We start from the raw sequence: 18,374 nt of genomic DNA on the forward strand, positions 1-18,374 counted from the left end.
GCCTTAATGAGTCAATTTAAGCCTTGCACTTCTGTGACCAGTTCTCAGCTCTGTCTGTATGATTTTCTATTTTTTCTTGTAGCTCTTTAGTTTTGTTTCCTTCTAAAACTTATTCAATGGATAATTCTTTCTTGCTGATCCATATTTTAATGTACATCAGGGTTTAAATTGGAGGTGGTGATTGGGTTTAAAAGCTTATGACCCTTGTTTAAGGGATCTAAGTAGCACCAAGAAGTACTGACTGTATTTATGGTGCATACTTGCTTTGAGGGGAGAATGGAGAAGGATCTATTCTTTGATGAACAATGTCCTCATGGAAAACTGACCCAAAAGTGCCAAATGGGGCCAGTATAGAAATGGCAGAAATCATAGAAGAGACCTTGATCACTTACCTGGATTGACATGTCAGAGATGACAAATTCTGTGCCTCTGTGTAAGGAGTGATGGTGAATAATCCACCTAAGGAACAGCCTACCTTAAATTTTAGCCTTCAAAAATGTGCTGCTTTTGAATTATCTGTGAAGTTGACTGAATATACATTGCATAAAGGTATTTGTCCTGGGAATGGGGTGGAACATCCTAGAAAGTGGGGAAAAAAGGCTTTAAAGCTTTAGCTTCTGTTTCTGCTTGCTTGGTACCTTGAAGGATGTGGTGTGGCTGGATCTGTGGCTGCAGGTGGGATTTCATGTTCAGTTACTGTGGCTGTGTTCAGAGAACTAGAAAACTGTGGGGGCTGGAAGCCAGGTTCTCAGCAGGTCTGGCTGCTTGTGCTGCAGAGGTGCCTATAATGGTGTGATTAATTGGTTAAGAAAAGGTAATGAATTTGTTATAATTTAAGAATCTCAATGTTTTGCATGGATGTATGACCAGTTTTCTGAAATGTCTCCCCTTTGCAAGTATTGTGTAAGCTGATAGTCTAAATTTTTAAAAAAATCACAAAGCAAAAACCCCACAAAACTTGCTGACATGCCAACAACTGACTAACTTGCTTCGTATACTGATTTTACTTCCTTTAGTTCTGTGTCAATCAGCCACAAATTAGATTGTACAGCTGCTATTAAGAGCAAGTGTTGTGTTTTGGTCTTTAAAATGCTGGGCAAGCTCTATAAAAACCTTTACTGAATTTCAAATATGGCCGTGGCAAAATCAGACCGAAGGATTATATTGTCACTTCTGCTTAATATAGAATTATTAAAGCATATAAAGAGAGGAGCAGAGCTGGAGGCCAATGCATCATGTGATAGACTTTGTGTCAGGCCACCGAGGGAGTGCTGCTCACCGAGGACAGGGCAAAAGTGATGCCTCACAAGGAAACAAATTGGACCAAGTGGCAGAAAACTGGGCAGGCATTAAAGAGTGGCCTCCAGTTAGGGCAGAGGTTTGGTGGCTCCCAGCAAAGGGAGCTGGCAGGCACAGCACAAGCCACGGGAAAGGGAGGAGTGTGCTGCTGAAATAAAAACTTTGTGCTGTGGAGAAATCCATAACCATCCCAGAGGGACCCATTAGGCAGTAAACACTGGATGTGGTCCTGCACTGGGAGGGCTGTGGGGAGTGGGGGATGGATAACACCTGGGGTATTGAGCTGCTTGACAGTATGTCCTTAAGTGTAATGATTGCTGCAATGCCAAAATGCCATGCATAAAATAGGCCCTGATGTGCTGAATACATTTTCTGTAGCTCTTAAGAGGTGGCTTTGTCTGCGTATAACCAGAAAATGAAAATGTCAAGAAAAATTTCAAGTGTCATTGTTTCTGAGGGAAATTATTAGCTTTGTATTGACTGAGTTCCTCACCTGCCTGAGCCTGGATCCTCTCCTTAGGTTTATGTGGTGCCTTCCAGGAGCTCCAGAGCAGCAAGGAACCCATTAATCTGTAACTTGAGCTCGGGCTTTTCCACCAGGAGTGAGCCTGAGTCACAGTTGTGTAGTGCCAGAACAGACTGAAGGGTCTGAAAGAGCTGGGCTGCACGTGGGTGAGCTGAGCCATCAAGGCACAGCTTTTTGTTGTGCTGCAAGCATCTTAGGAAGGACACTCATTCAATTATTTTCTTTCTCTCCGCTCTCCCCTGAAGCACGGATACAAAAGGAAACAAAGACTGAAGAGTGAGACTATAATTTTGTGGCGTTACAAGGACACTTACTTTGTTCAGTTCTTTGCTTCTTTCTCCTCAGTATTGTTTCATGCTACTTTTATTTCAAGTTGGTGATTTAGCTCCTTGCAGATTGCATCCCTGAAAGGGCGACCTGGGTGAGTTGTGTGTAGTGTGAGTTAAATACAGCAATCAGCAAACTCTGAAGAGATGAAAAACTTTGCCTGTGCGCACCAAGTTTATAAAAAGTCTACAGAAATAAAATAGCATTTGGATCTCAAGAGTTTTAGCAAATACTGGAGAAATTATCCTTATTCCATGCACAGGATCTGGTGGCAGAGACAACAGCATCCTGACAGCTGCTGGGGGGCCGAGTGTGACCAACCCAAGCCACTCCTGTAGTGAAGAAACCAAATGTGTGCAGACTGATCTGAAGCCCAGAGGAAGCTGTTACAATTTTTAGCCTGTAAAGCAGTGTGGCAATGGGTTGCTCTGCCTTTAAAGGAAGTGGTGCCAAGCAGATCCTGTTGAGTTTTGAACTTGTGGCCCCACCAAGGGTGCTATTTAAAAATGAGTCCATCTGACCAAGCAGCAAACATGAGGGCGGGCAGCTTGCTGTGAGTTACCACCTGCATCCTAAGAGAGCTGTGGGTTTGTGGTGGAAGACTCTTGCTGGCTTCTGTCAGGCAGCCAGAAGTGGATTATTCTGGAGGAGCAAGAGACAGACCCTGGGCTTTGTCAGCTGCAGGGCTGTTTTTCTGTGGTTGGCAGCCAGCAACTTGCTGTGCTACTATCCTGTTCCTCAGACAAATTAAGCAGCAGTGATGATGAAGAAAGAAGTGGCAGCAGCACTGGAAGAAGATGCCCCTCAGATTCACATTTGCTTGGTGAGCCAAAAGATCCTGCAGAGTCTTCTGGGGAGGGAAGTGGCAGTGCTCAGCTCTATGGCACAAGATGCATTCCCTCCCTTCTGTGATGACTGAAGTGGGAGCTGGGCTGTGTGCCAGACCTGTAGCCTGTGGCATTGGGCTGAAGAGATAAGAATTCACAGAAATGTAGAGCGCCATAAAGTGTATGAGAAAAATTGAAATGACAAAGTTATTACAGTAGAACTTCCATAACTGGAAGTGTTTCAAACTGTTCCATCCTCCCTGATAACTGCAGTCAGCTTTCATGCTCCCTTCTTATCTTCTCCTGCCATGTATGCAATTATCAGAAATGTTTGTTGGAAAAACTTCCCTTGGTTGGGTTTTCTGTTCTGTGTGAAATCCTTACAGCCAAGCTGAGTGTGCATGTGGGTGTTATCTCCCAGAGGTTTGAGCACTGATGTCTCCTGTCTCCATATCTCAAACACTGGTTGTAAATGGAGCAAGGTTTGGCGTTTACAAGGTTTGGCACTCAGAGTCTAGGCAAGCCATGGTCGGTGTGCATCCACAAAAGCCACACAGTTGGTCTAAAAACCAAGATATTGCTTGTTTGCAAATGCCTGATGCAGAGCTTTGCGTATGCAAAGTGTTTTTGAAAGCATTCTGTCTTGCTAAGAACAGCTTGGGTGCTGAAATACAGCTACTACTTCATTGGCAGAGTTTTCTGATGTATGAGGAAGATTAAACTGAGCTGGGAAGACATCGTTATCCTCCTGTGATCCTCCCCCCATGCTTGCTTTTCATTGAGTCATTCTGTCTTGTAGTAAACTGAGCATTTTGGGGAAGGGAGTGGCACTTGGCACAGAGAATCCCTGAATCCTCCAATGGGCCCTTGTGACTTCAGCAGGGATGAAGATTTCACTGGTACCCAGCATGAGGGATGGTGCTGTGGTGTTCATGGTGCTCAGGAGCCAAACCTGTAGATTTGTACTCTTTAAAAGCCATCAGTTGATCCCCTTTGCCAATGGATAAGTTATTCAACTTCTTAGGCAATTAAACATGGTCTTAGTGTCATTTGTCACAATTTTGAAATAGCACTATTAATCAACAGGCTATTCCTGCAAAATTAACCTGTCTAAACAGCAGGAGGGATGAGCAAGGTGTGAGCTTGGCCCTATCACCATATACCATATTCCTCATTTCTTCCTGCCCTTCCTAGAAAGCAGGACTGTTGTTCACAACCAGAATTTGGGGATGCTATGCTGGAACATAATCAAATTTCTATGACAATCCTTTTACTATGATTTTTCTTGTTCTTGATGCTGTGGGTAGGATTAGAGGAGCTCAGGAGTGAATGTGCATATGTGTGTCTGCTCTCCGTCCCTCCTTGTGTTCCTCTGCTAGCAGAAGAAAGGATAATGTATAAAATTGCCAGATCAGGCTGATCTGATTAATGTCATCAGGCTGACAGAGCTCTTCAGGACAATTCAATAGGTGGAATAAGCTGAGTAAATTTTCCAAGCCCTGTAGTTCAGAATACATTCCACACTCCTCTCTTGCTGGACTTGGGCATTGTGGCACTGCCAGCTGGGGGAAGCCTGAGCAGCTCTGCAATTCTCATTCCATGGTGGTGGGATTTACATTCCCAGCTGTAAGTGGTGCTACCTGTTGTAAACACAATGCAGTTTTTTAGTTTTATGCCATAATAGGAATAAATCTAACCCTCGTAAAGACTTCTATATTACACATAGCCTGTTTTCTATAATGTATGCATGTGTGTTTTTCCTTTGCACTGCAGGATGCTACAGGACTCTGCCTTAAGTCTCCAGCAGTAGAAAAAACACACCAGGTTCATTAAGAAAGGCCACAATTTTTTTTTTTTTTTTTTTTTTTTTTTTTTTTTTTTTTTTTTTTTGCAGTAGGGGTACAAAGGGGATGAGGAGGAATGGGAGGGTGAAACAACATTGACATTTATGAGTGAATGAATGGTAATAAATGAATGTTGTAGCAAGAGCCAGAGTGATACTTTTCTCTTCTTACTGACATTCAGTGATGCTTTGAAGACAGCAGGAAGCTTTGCTTTGAATCCCAAGCATATAAAAATTAGATAATTTAAATTTTGTTTTTTTTCCTCCAAATATACCTTATCCTCGAGCAGTTTTTATTAAACATGCTAATTGCCCAGACCCTGACTAATGCAGGCCTCACTGTGCTGCTGGATTATTCTCCTTTGTGCCTTCTGAAATAAGGCAAAAATTAAAGCAGGAGGTGTAAGTACCCTTTTAGTGCTTTAATACTGCAAATGCCATTGCAAGTGTAATTTAGCCTGAAGCCAGGGCACCGATGGGCAGCTTGCACAGAGCTCTATTCCCTATTAGCACATCTGAGCCAAGTGTGCTGGACACAATATCCTTTATCAAGGAGCTGCCTACAAGTTTTTGTTCTCTAACATATGTGGAGTTGCACTCTGAATTTTACAGATGTGTATCTGTATGTGTGAACTGGGTCACGAGATCCTGGCATCATTGATAGATCAGGTTGATTAATGGCATAATTAAATGGCAGAGCATGGGGGGAGCAGCTGTCGTGCAGTTGGTGGCTGTGTGTTTGTGCCCTTCAGATTTGTGGGGGATGATGCCTCCACCCCTATCCCACAGCCAGCAGCTGCCTGGCTGTGTTAGTGTTGCATCTGGGATAAAAGGGACTTGAAAGTCTCAGTGACAGCCTGCTGCACGCTTCCTCCTTTGTTGCTTTAAGGCAGCCTTCAGTTTTTCCTTTTAATTTTCCTGCATAAATCTAATGTCTTAAAATATCAACACTTCCTAATGACTTTTTCTCAAACTGAGCCTTATTTCCCTCTAACCATTTAAAAAAATCCTCATACTTGTCAGATTTATCTCTTTCAAGTATTTAGATGCCTCTTTAATAGATTAACTGTTTGACCATTTTCTTTTATGCTTCCTTTATTGGTGAGGAAAGAAACTATAGATTTTTTTTCTAGGCAAAAATAACTCTGTGGGGCAGCACTGTTTATGCTGGATGAGAGTCTGGGAATCTTAACTGCTTTCTTCACAGACTGTAAGCACAACTAACTTAATGTCTCTTTATGGATTACATTGAATTGTAACTCTCCAGCGTTCCTGATGCTTATTTAGATGATTTTTTTAAAGGATGCTGAATAATTCCATGTACCATGCACGGTATATTTTCATTGTCCTTATAATTTATATTTTAATGTACTTTTGCTTTTTATAAGCCCTGCCAGTTTAACTGATGACTTATCTTGCTGCTTTTTATGTGGGGACAATAATTAAAGATACAGCAGCTCTGGTGGAGCCCAGAGTCCTGCCCACATTCCACAGAGAGTTTTTTCTCTCTGGGTTCACCCAGAATTGCCATTTTACTGTTGTACCCATCACATCCTGTGCTTGGTGGCTGTTTCTTTGTTGGGATTGGGGTGACTGGGAGAAGCAGATTGTGTGCAGTGCCCTTTGCTGGGTTTTTCAGGAGCAGCTGGCTCTGGAAGGGGACTGTGGGAATCCATCCCAGTGGGTTCAGTCAGATGAGCCTCGTCTCAAGTGGGAGCTCAGGAAGTCAGCATAAGTTAGGGTGGCTGGGATTTATCCCAGAATTATTGCCTGTCTTATCCTCCTCTAATTCAATAATATACTGAACATCTTTCAAGTTTTGGGCCAAGATAAGCAGTTTTAAGAATGTTACTCAACTTGCTGACCTCAGGCACAGCTCTGGCTGGCTAGAAGGTTTGAAATGAGTGCTTTCATTCACAGCACCTTAGCCCTGGGTGCATGGAGGGTGAGTGTGTCTGAAATGCAAATTTTCAGGGGAAATAGGATTGGTCAAGTACTGACCAAGGTGTAAATTTTCTTCCTAGAGCAATTGGAAATGTAAATTGGCTTTTCTAAGTCAATTACTGTTAATTTGGGTGGCTTAAATGGCTAATGGCATGCAGAACTTTTTGTACCCCTGGTGAGGTGAGTATCTTTTGAAAGAGTAGTGGATTTTTATAGGGTTCTAAAAAGAATTTGGAAATACTTTTTTCTTGACTGTGCACTGAAGTGTACCATATTCAAGTCTAAGTGGCTGAGATGCCATGGGGGCTGTTCTCATATTTGTCACTAATTTGCCAGTTATTTTAACTTGTATATCCTGTAACCTCTTGCAGTAGCAGTGCCTGTGATAACAGACATGTTAAACTGCTTTAGAGAAATATTCTGTGGATCTGGAGAACCTTACAAAGCAGCTGGGGACCAAATTGTTCATCACTGGTGATTCCAGCTCTGTTGAAAGCAGGGCCCTTACAGGTGCAGGCTCAGGTGTTTCCACGCTGTTTTTAGAGTGTTTAGGAATGAACAAAGTCCCTGCAGGTCAGTGCTGGCATTTTGGGAGCTTCCTCCAGCACTGCAAACAGTGGTGTCTCACTGACATTCATGACTTCACCCAACCTGTAACTTAGTTTGTGGAACATCCCAGCTGAAGGCTGAGAGAGAGGAAGGAATGATTGATCAAGGCTCAGTTCTGGTGAGAAGAGCTTGTAGCCTACCAAAATGTGTTCCTAGAACTGCAATCTCTTTCCTCAGTGCCGGTTTGAATAGAGGGAATTTGGAGAACAAAGGTACGTGAATAGCTACCTCTGTGCTTATTCATTGCAATTTATCTTGAGCCTTTCAGATGAAAGATGCTATGAGAGACTCAAAATACCCTGTAAAATAAAACAAGACCTGCCTGGAAGGTGTAAGAGACCTAAGTGAGTTAACATCTGCTCCGTGGGCTCAGCTGAAGCCTTCGGGGCAGATCCTGAGCCCCCAGAAAGCTGAGCTGGCTTTGGGGGAGATGGGCGAGGGGGAGCAGAGCTGTGCAGGCACTGCAGTGAGCCAGGGAATGCTGAGGAGAGAGCTTGCATCTTCTGATTGCTCTTTATCACCTGCCGTTTCTGGGGAGCCTTCCCACTGCCTTGGTATTAGCTGTATAAAATATGTCTTTGGGAAGGTGTAGAAATGTCATGGGCTCCTTTTGGTTCTGCCTCTGAAAAAGCTGCATGCTGGGCAAGGGAAGACAAAGTGTGTGTTTACAAATTGTGGCAGAGAATAAACCTGTATCCAGAATGATAAGATCCTGTTTAGCTTCCTAAGAGAAGCTTGTATGGAAATGATTTTTGTTAATCAAGGTGAGACCCCTGTACTGTCCCTTTTGTGGCACTGTTTCAGTAGGCAGGAATCTTTATAAATTCAGCCATGTGAGTTTGGTCTTCAGCATCCCCAATGATTTGTTTCACTGCTTCAAGTGGTGTAATTTTTTATTAAGGGTGGTGGTGGTGGGAGTAATTCTGCTGAGGTTTTGTGGTTTGCTTCATTTTTTTCTTCCTCTTATTGTGGTTGGGCAGAGGAGAAAACTTGCCAAGTTTTTCAACTTGTCTGGTTTGGCCTTGCAGACTTTGCTCCTTGTTATGCTGTTCTCTATTACATTAAGAAGCTCTTTAGGAGCTGGTATCTTTTCCCCAAGGACATGCTTGTAATCAAGTCCCTTTCAATCTTTTTGATAAAATAACCAGAGTGATCTTTTACCCACTCTCTGTTGTGAGACACTTTCTGGCTCTAAAACAAATATTCTTCTGCTTTCCATAGCATCTTGACTTCTTTTTACTGTGTTTTTCCAATATTGTCAGTGAATGTGACCATGGGTTTTAAAGGTACCAGTATCTGTCATGTGCAGTGGAGAGAAGAGTTGCTGTTCCTGTCTCATAAATCCAGGAAAGCCTTAAAATTGCACAGGTCATTAGTGCTTTATTACTGGTTTTGTGCTTCATTATTTGTATTGTTACTGCGAGTATGAACCATTAATCTCTCTTGGCTTCTCTCCTTACCAAAATTTCCCAATCTGCAAATAGTCCTGCCCTTTCTAGAGCAGCCCTGCCTGGAATTGCACTGAAATTCCCATTGTGGGAGTGGATGTGTCCCTGTGGGAGCTCTCCAGGCTGCTGGGTGGGACACACCTGCCTGATCAGCATCTCCCAGTTCACCAAACCCTTGTACTGCAGGTGTTGAGCTTTACCCCAGGGTGCTGATAAACTCAGTGATACCTGATACACTGATCTGCTCCTTGCTGGAGAGCTCATGACAAAACTCGGATCACAGCTCCTCTGACAACCACTCTGGAGCAATCGACTCCCTGTTCCTTACTCTGCTTTAATTTCCTTATAGCTTACTGTATCTCTTAGGGAATTGTGTGCATTATTAAATCAAACACCTTAAAGACCTCAAAACCTCACATCTGCCAAGGTCAGCTTGATGAAGGGATATCAACCCAACCTTCTATAAATTCCTGCCCCTTAATTTTCCCTCAGTCACATAGCTGGATACATTTTTTTTCCTTTTTTGCCTAAGATTTAGCCCAGAGCAAACCAGTTTTTGTGCAGCTGAATTACTTCCCTTGCCTTACATGGATATTGGTATGATATTATCAGTCTTCAGAGATGTATTAAAATTAGCACCAGCATGTCAACCATGTCCCAGGGTGCTTTCAGCGAGTTCCTGTTGTTATCCTTTGAGTTGCTCTTGATTGCAGCTGCAGCATGAAGTACTTTGTCTTTCTCAAGTGATACAAGTATATCCTCCTTCACTCAAAATGCAAATGCAAAAATATTTATTGAACTTTTCTGTCATTATTAATAATTTTGCCCTTTTTCTGCAGCAATGGGCACATGCCAATGATAAAAATCTCATTACACAACACCTCTTTGTTATACTTAGCCCTTCTGCTGTGGCTTTTCCTTGGTGCCTTTGGATTGTTCTACCCATTATTCTCCATTTTACCGTCTTGTGTCCATTGACTGTCCTCTATTAGTTTGTAATAATCTGAGTTTCCCATCTCCTGCTGTGAGGAATATTGGCTCCTCGTTAACCCCATCAGAGGTGATTAGGATAAACCTCCTCAGACAACTGAGCATTGGTGCAACTCTGGGGCTGACCTATTGCATGTGAGCCATCTGTGATTCAGCCAATGAGATCTGATGCTTATTTTAGAGCAAATCGACTTTTTTTTTTTTTTTTTTTTTTTAGTGCCACCTAAGGGAATGAATTTTAAATTCACTGGGATTTATTGGAAGCTTAATGCTACCTTTGTGTCTCCTTAAACTCCCAGCCTGATTTCTTTTTTTCTAAGTGTCATGAATATATGTGTAAGTGCTCTTGACACTGTAAGAGAAACTGCCTTTGGTATTATTAACAAAATGATAACAATCCACTTCTGGAAATTGTTGGGTTTTGGTGCTGAAGTGGAATTGTGTAACACCCAACACCACGGAGCACAAAATGTGTGCCAGCCAGAACTGGATTGTGTTCTGGGCCTGATGCTGTATCCTTATTTTCAGGGATGTGGTTATTTAGGAGTTGGAGGGAGGAAGATAGTAAGTATTGCAGAGAGCTCAGGTTGGACCAGCTTGTGATCACTGGAAGTGCTTAATTTGATGCTCCTGCTGAGTGAACTGGATTTTTATAAACTTTGCTACGGTTGTGCCCTCAAGTTCAGAGGAAATCTTGTCTGTTTATCTGCAGAGGGAAGCAGAGCTGAAGACTTCTGCCTTGTATGAGCTGTGTTGTTGCTGTATGACATGGACAGTGAAATTTAATCTTTGCCTTGCTTAAGCTTTAAGGCTAAAAATAGTTCACCTGTCATGTAAGGGAAACTTCAATAGTATTAACCAGGACTTTGGGAATGCTATGAGAGTGTAATGGGGGTGCCATGTACATGGAAGTGCTGGGCTACATCACCTGCATTGCATTTTTTCCCCCATGTCCTCAGGGGCAGGTCTGCTTAGAGGGCTGAAGGAGGGGAAATCCAGTCCTGGCCCAAGTAATAAAGGGGAGGTGAAACACTTCCTAACTGGAAGCCACTTGACCATGTCTGGCAATTAGTAAATTGAGATTCCCATGTGAGATTTCCCTGATTACACAGATTTTGGAAGTTGTGTTTTTACAATTTCACTTGTTAAGATATTGCTTTTACTGCAGACTGAACAGGTTTATTTCTGGCCCTAGCAGAAAGCAATTACTGCAGCTACAAAAACATTGAATATTGAACTAGAATTCTCAGCCTGAGAATTTCTGGACCAATTTTTTTTTATTTTATTTTTTACTTCTGGTGAAGCAGAATTTGGTGGTGCTATACCAAGAGGAATTGGATATATGCTGTTTTGATTAAAAAAACAAAAAAGCACCCCTAACTTCCCCAACCCTATAAAAATCTAAACTATGGTTTGAGATTTAATGCATGTCACGGAGGGTTTTGTTGCTATGGTCTAGAGTTGGTATGGTTGTATGCTTTGTAGAGTTATGGTGTAGACTGAGTTTGTGGGGTTTTTTTCTGGGGTAGGTTTTTATGATCTTGATTTTAGTACAATGGTGTCTTACATTGATATTTTATGTATGAGGGCTGGCTGGGGATTTGGTGGTAGGCCAGTTATTTTTAAATTAAAGGTGAGGTGAAATCCTAGCTGAGGGTGTTGTTTCCTGTTTAGGTGCCCAGTCTGAATTCAGTCCTGCATCCACCCGAACTGGTGGCAATCCTGTGTCAGCTTCCTGGGCTCAGAACTCAGTGGTTTCAAACAGCAGCATAGCCTTTGGTTACTTACAGGAATAGAAAAAATGCAACAAACACTGAATAAATTCTCAAATCTTTGTGCAAACACCAATTTCTACATGTATTTTTGGAGTTCTTGACTCCATTTATCTCCTTTGTGACTCTGGTGGGGTTTTCATGGGTTCTGTTTAGTGAGGTATTTCAGCAGATAAACCTGAATCAGCTGGTTTAATGCAATTCTTGCTCAGGGCTAATGGAAGGCCAGTTTTGGCACTGCAGTCTGAGGGGTTTGATGTCAGGCTGGGCATCCAGCACTGGAATAAGCTGCTCTTTGGAGGTGGCAGGACTGCTGCACGTGGGACTCTGACTCTGTCTGAAGTTGGTTTAAACAAATACTTGAAACCTTTCCATGTAGTTTTACTAAAAGCTGGGCTTTTGAAAGGAAACTCTGATTATTCACTAAGTTTCCCATCCATAGGTTTTGTTTGACTGCTGTGAGCCATAAGGATACTGATAGCAGGGTATTAATTACATGTTTTAATTCTAAAAGTAGTTCACCTCTTCAGTGTGCTGGCAGAACTTGACCCCTGTTTTCCTGTCTGTCAAATGAAGATAAAGATGCTGCTTTGCTCAGCACAGTTATCATAAGGTACTTGAATATGCATAAAAAGATGGTAGCTGAGAAAAAAGCTTTAAAAAGTTTAGGTGTGCCTGCATGTCATGTAGATAATCAGGAGAATTTGTGCACTTGGTTTGAGTGGGAGTGTGATATCCACACACTGCCATAGCAGGAGGGCTGCAATGAGGTGAGGGCTTTCAGAGAACTCTCTCAAATGCTGTTTGCTATTAGGTGGTAAAGCTGATGGTCTGGGCAATGGGAGCCTTGCCAGGTTCCCAGTAGGGGACTGATTCTTCACACATCTTTGAGTGCACAGCCACTTAGTAACTTCCCAGGCTAAAATGCTTTCTCCCATCAAAAGCTTTGTGTTGTTGGTTTTTTTAAATTTTTAAAATTTTTTTTCTTTCAAAATGCTGTGTAAGTGAGCTGGAAATACCACCAGTAGCTGTGATTCAAGTGAAATTCCTGCTGCTAATTACACAGGCTTTTTGCTAAAGGTAGTAAATAGAAATCATTCATGGGTCCTTAGAGGCCTCAAAATCATTCAGTATTCAGGGTAAATATATCAGGGAGCTTCATAAGAGAATAATTTTAAAACAAAGCCTGGTCAGCTCTTTAATAATTCACTGATTGTGATAGGAAGGAGAATATCTAATAACTAGCAAGATTGGCTTTCAAGTAGAAAATAAATTAGTGTTAGAGAAGCATTTTTTCAAAGAATCATAATTACTATTAGAGAAACATTTGGTTATCATATCAGTTCTTGATTGCTTTACAAGCACTTACCGAGGCAAAGGCACTTTATGTGATTGTTTAGGAAGCTGTAAGGACAGATTTATTCACATGACACTTGTCTGAACTAGGGAGCTCTCAAGGCTTATCAAGTCCAGTCTTAAAATACTGCAAGTGGTCCATTGAAAGGTTTTTGTATCTGATGGTCACCTCAGTTCACTGGTCTGCCAGGGGAAGGGATGCTCCTGGACTCAAAGGTGCTCCAAGGACTGGAACACCTCTCCCATGAGGTCTGGGGTTACTTGGGCTGAAGAAGGGAAGGTTCCAGAAGACATCAGAGCCACTCTAGTGTCTAAGGGGGCTCCAAGAGAGCTGGAGAGGGGCTCTGCAAGGACAGGACAAGGGGAAGGGATTGTTCCCTGTGAGGGTGGGCAGGCCCTGGCTCAGGTGCCCAGAGCAGCTGTGGCTGCCCCTGGATCCCTGGCAGGGCCCCTGGGGCTTGGGGAAATCTGGGGCAGTGGGAGGTGTCCCTGCCCATGGCAGGGGGATGGAATGAGTGAGCTTTAAGTTTCCTTCCAACCCAAACCATGTGGGGATTCTGTGACTTTGGCCAGCTGTCACCTATTGAGTTTTATTTCTAAAAGCTGCATTTAGGATAGCTATAGGAATTCAGTGGGGAATACAGCCTTGCACAGAAAGGCAAGTCCTTGCTGTAGGATGCCTTGCATCTGCTGATGGTGCTGACTATGGCAAACACAGAATACAGCCTGTAGAAGATTACTGGGAAAAGAGAAATATGAGCAGTCCTTGCCTCCATTCCCCAGGCTTTGGGTCTGTTTTGGTCCAAGAGGCCCAAGGAGTTGGCCGCTGAAATGGCAGGGCCAGGGGGTTTGGTGATCTTGGCTTTATGGGAGGTTTCAGGCTCCTGAATAGGGCAGATGAAGAACCATCATGTGGGAAATGTAGGCGGGAGGCCTTGCACCCTTGTGCAAGTCTTGAGGCTGTCTACAAATGCTAATTGTTCACCTAAACATCTTTAGATAGACTTTGCCATGGGATGGTCAAAGGAGGAGGGAAAGCTGAATTAAATAGTGAAGGAATGGGTGGCTGGGGCTGTTTCCTACAGGCCCTTTGTCCCTAACAGGAGTTGGCCAGAGGAGGAGATTGCTCCTTTGTTTCCCAAGCTGATAAAGCTCTGCTGTGTGACACAGCGTTCCTGCCTCCTCTGCTAATGACTGTTAATGACACAGCACTGAGAGGGAAATATGGCCTTAATGAACCCTGATGAATGGCTGTGTCTTAAAGAGGAATTAAGTGATATTTTTTGGAGGGGGGGAGAGTGAAGACGCATTAATTCTAATTACTTTTATTTTATGGCACTCTATATTTTCCAAATAACTGATAAAGTTTATGCTTGGCTGTAACACTGCTGCAAATTCTCAACAAAAAATATTTGCTATCATGATGTTAGCTTATAAATGTCTCTGTAGATTTTATTAGATAAGCTTCATGAGCAATCCATTAAAAACAGGAGTTGTGGAATTTGCAAGTTTTCCACATAGTTTACTTGAAAACATCCATGTTTTCCTGAATGAGTGCATAATGGATGTGACTCTTCAGTCACAAGTCATTGGCACATGGCAGGGGCTGGTGCTGTGCAGCAAGAAGAAAGGCTTCCACCTCCTGCCAATGCTCAGCTGCTTTCTTTATGTGGGCTCAAATCCCCTGGGTGCAGCTCAGGAGAAAATAAGGGAACAATTTATGGTTTACTCTGAGCTAATGCACATTGTCATAAATTTTAACAGAACTGGTTTACTTTTAGTCATTCCCAATGTTCTAGGCCTCTTGCACTTTGTAGAGAAGTTGCAATCACAGAATTGCTGAGGTTGGAAATGACCTTTAAAGGTCATTAAGTCCAACTGTGTCAACACAGCAGCACCACCATGTTCAATTAATCCAGGTCCTCAGTGCCACATGCACAGGATTTTTGGAGCACTTGCAGGGATGGCGATTTCCCCACTTTCTGGGGAGCCCATTCCAATGCTTGGCTACCCAGTCGATGTAGAAATTTTCCCTACTTATCTCTACTCTGCACTTCTGGGGTACATTTACATAGTGCCAGGTTCTGATTTTATATCTGCAAAATAGAAGTGAAAAAACTGCTGTGGGTTCATGTGTGTATGAAGTGTTGAACATTTCTGGCTTTTCCTGTCTGACAAACTGTGCTTTCCGAAGTTTCACAAGCTCGAGTGGTTGAGACAACTCTGCTGTTTTTCATTTCCTAATCTAAATAGCTTATGCTTTTGTTTATTTGATTTTTAGTTGTTTTTTTTCCTGTGTGGTTTTTTTTTTTTATGAAATGTACCTTGCAGAACCTTAGCTTCCAAATTAGGATTTTGCAGTTTCTGGGAAGGAAGACAGTGAGGCAGTGGAAGAAGTGTTTGTAATTTGTTGTACTGAGCTTGATGTATGTGGGGGAAAAAATAACTTTCAGATATGCTAGCTGGAGTTAAGCCTGTCACAGTTGTATATTTTTTCTTCTACCTCTAAAAAAAATCAAGATACTTCTGAAAGTTTTTAGAATTAGGCGTTTTTTTCATTCATGCTATTGCCTGCTCCAGAAACTGGGCTTGGAGTAATCTTTAACTGGAATGCTCCCTTCCTTACACCTGTCAGATACAGTAGTTATTTCTGAATCCAAACAAAGATAGAATATCACTTTCAGATGTCTTGCTGAGGTTTCCTATTGAAAGTGGAATCTCTGAATTGTCTGAGTTAAGTAGCAACAAATTCATGTCCCCTGCCTGGAGGAGCTGTCCTGTTCCTTGTGGCTGATGAAAAGGCCCTTGTCTCCCCTTTCAGTGGCAGCATCCTCTGGAAAGCTGTGAAGAGCACCTGCTTGATGATGCAAATGTCATCCAGATCCCCACTTCACAGTGTTATACAGATTAATTTTATATCAAGCAAAACTTGTATGGAAGCTTTCAATGAGAAAAGTGAGCAGCATCAAGCACTAGAACTTGAGATGAATCCTGGCATGAGATGGAACTTGGGTAAAGCAGGAGTTTTAGCTGCTCAGTGCTTAGAGAACAGCTAAAAAGAATAGGATTAGTGGGGAAATATTCCGTGCAGGGAAATGCACTCGAGGTCTCAGTGAGTCAGAAGGTGGCAGCAATGACACTGACATCCCTCTGTTGTGCTTTGCCTTGACAATAACTTACAGCTGGCATTGCAAGAACTGCAAACTTTGGATAATGGTGAAGAGCTCAGAGGGATCTTAAAAATATTGAATAGAAAGAGAAGGTTGGCTGAGCAATCTGTCGGTGCCCAGCCTGTCCCCTGATGGAACAGCACAGCACAATGCTGCACCAGCTATTCCTGCTGCTCAGAAAATGCTTTCTGCTCCCTCCAAGGCCTGCCTGTGGATCTGCAATGCTGCTGGCCCGGGCTCATTTCAGCCTGACTCTGATTTCTCTGTCCCTGCCATCTCAGGCTGCACATGTGTCTTGGTTTGAAAGGACAGGAGTCTGTGAAGGAAGGCAAGAGCCTCCTGTGAAATGGAAAAGGTAAACCCCCTCCCTCTGAATTACCACAATTTCAAAATTAAAAGGCTCTCAGGCAAAGATATGGGAATAACAGTTCTTTACTAGGAGAAAAACTAAATAAAAATAATAATAAAAATGTAATTAGAGCAAACAAAACTACTGATAGAGTCAGAGACCCGACACCCTGAGGAGTCAGGGTGTTGGTAATAGTCCAGTAAAATGGTGGCTGCTCCTCTTGGAGGGGCAGATGAAATGCTGCTGGAGCGGGGATCTGGAGAAGGGTGGAGTTTTCTCTGAAGGTCTGGGGATGGAGTAGATGGGCCTGGCCTTCCTCTGGGGATCCAGCAGAGAAGAAAGCTGCTCCTCTGGGAATCTGGGACAAAGAGGATGAAGAGGCTCTCCTGATGTCCCAAAAATGCTGATTTTCTGCAGGTAGGGGTGCTTGGCTCCTCCCTCTGGGTGGAGCATCTCACCATGGGATGATGGAACTTTACCAGTCATGCAGTGAGTCATTCAATGGTCCATGAACAGAAGATCTCTCCCCGGAGGGAGACATTGTTCTTGGAAGAGGTAAGAAAACTGCCCAACCTCCAACAGATGGCAAATAGAATCCATGCTTATCTTACAAGCCAGGACAACAGGAGAACTTTCCCCACTGGGCACCATTGGGTGTTTTCCAGAGGGAATATCCCCTCTCCCAGTGCAGGTTCCAGCCACCCTGGGTCTGCAGCCAGCACAGGGAGTCAGGTGCTGCCCCTTCTGCTCCTCAGCCAGGTGCAGAGAGGTAGAGCCAGGCAAGCTGAACATTGTGTGTTGCAGCTGTCTGGAATTTCATTACTTATGATCTATAAATTCAGCTATGCTCATGGAAAAAGTTGTGCTTTCTTTTAGAAAGATGCTTATCAAGCTCCTCTGATTCTTATTCTGTTATATGGGAAGATAAAGTTTAAATTCAAGACTTGCTGCTAATGAAGAAGAACTGCTGGGCTGTTTGACATTTTCAGATGTTGCCTCCTCGCTGTACCTTTCTATTTACATGTGTCTGCCTATGGTATTAATAGATTGCTTTTCCATGATCCAGCATTGTTAAAATAAACTGCTAGATCCAGGTCCTTTTAGCATTTCCCAGAAGGTGTCATTGTGCTCCTGTCTAAAGGTGAACTTGTATTTCTGCATAATTGATGGCTGGTAGTTAATTTCTTTATCTTCAGAAAGCAAGAAACTTATTAATGAGGATAATGCATGAGAGATCAATGCCAATGTGTGTGACATCGATTAATGATTTCAACTTGTAACCAGGTTGGAAAAAGCAGCTGGGCTCTGCATTTGAGCACATAATTATCTGTAATTGTGCTGATTACTTGGTGGGAGTGGAAAAACAGAAAAGACACCACTTACATGGTACAGAGAACTGGGCAGAGGTCTTTTCCCTAATACTCAGTGAGCTGGCTTATTATTAACTCCTCAATGGTTAAGTTTATGCCCGGATGTGGTGTGGGTTTATTTTTCCTGTGGTGATGCCATGTCTGGATGTGCACATATACATCAATAAAAATGGATGAATCTGACAAAGAAATGAAGCCAGTGCTGGAGAGACAGTTTTGTTTTTAATAATAAAAAATATTGCAATCAGGATGGCAGATGGTGAAGTTGCAAATGGTATCAGGAGAATGACCTGAGGTGTTAAGTTTCCTTATTTTAACACCATGACAACAAAAGCTCAACAGATCATGTTCTAGACCCAAACTTTCAGTGCATAATGTAAGGAAGTAGAAACTTTTAATTTACCCATTGAAGTTTACCTAAAACTTTCACCCATCAATTCTGTTTTTTAACCAGAATTTTGCCTAATAGGAAGCTCTGTAATGAAATATGTAAGTTGTCCGAGTATTTATCTGTAAGTACACATTTACTGCTTTCCTTGGGGGA

At 42.6% G+C, this 18,374-nt stretch overlaps 1 long non-coding RNA gene across 1 annotated transcript in view; it reads left to right on the forward strand.

Annotated features, from left to right (window-relative positions):
* LOC146765705 (uncharacterized) overlaps positions 1–16,625 on the forward strand; it is a 35,376-nt gene extending 18,751 nt beyond the window's left edge. The window contains exon 3 of the long non-coding RNA XR_014949623.1: positions 2,415–16,625. This is a non-coding gene — a long non-coding RNA (uncharacterized LOC146765705). The remainder of the gene's footprint in view (positions 1–2,414) is intronic.
* Positions 16,626–18,374: the final 1,749 nt, after the last annotated feature.

Source organism: Lonchura striata, chromosome 20 (assembly GCF_050655825.1).
Source record: "Lonchura striata isolate lonStrDom1 chromosome 20, ASM5065582v1, whole genome shotgun sequence".
Classification (NCBI taxonomy): Eukaryota; Metazoa; Chordata; class Aves; order Passeriformes; family Estrildidae; genus Lonchura; species Lonchura striata.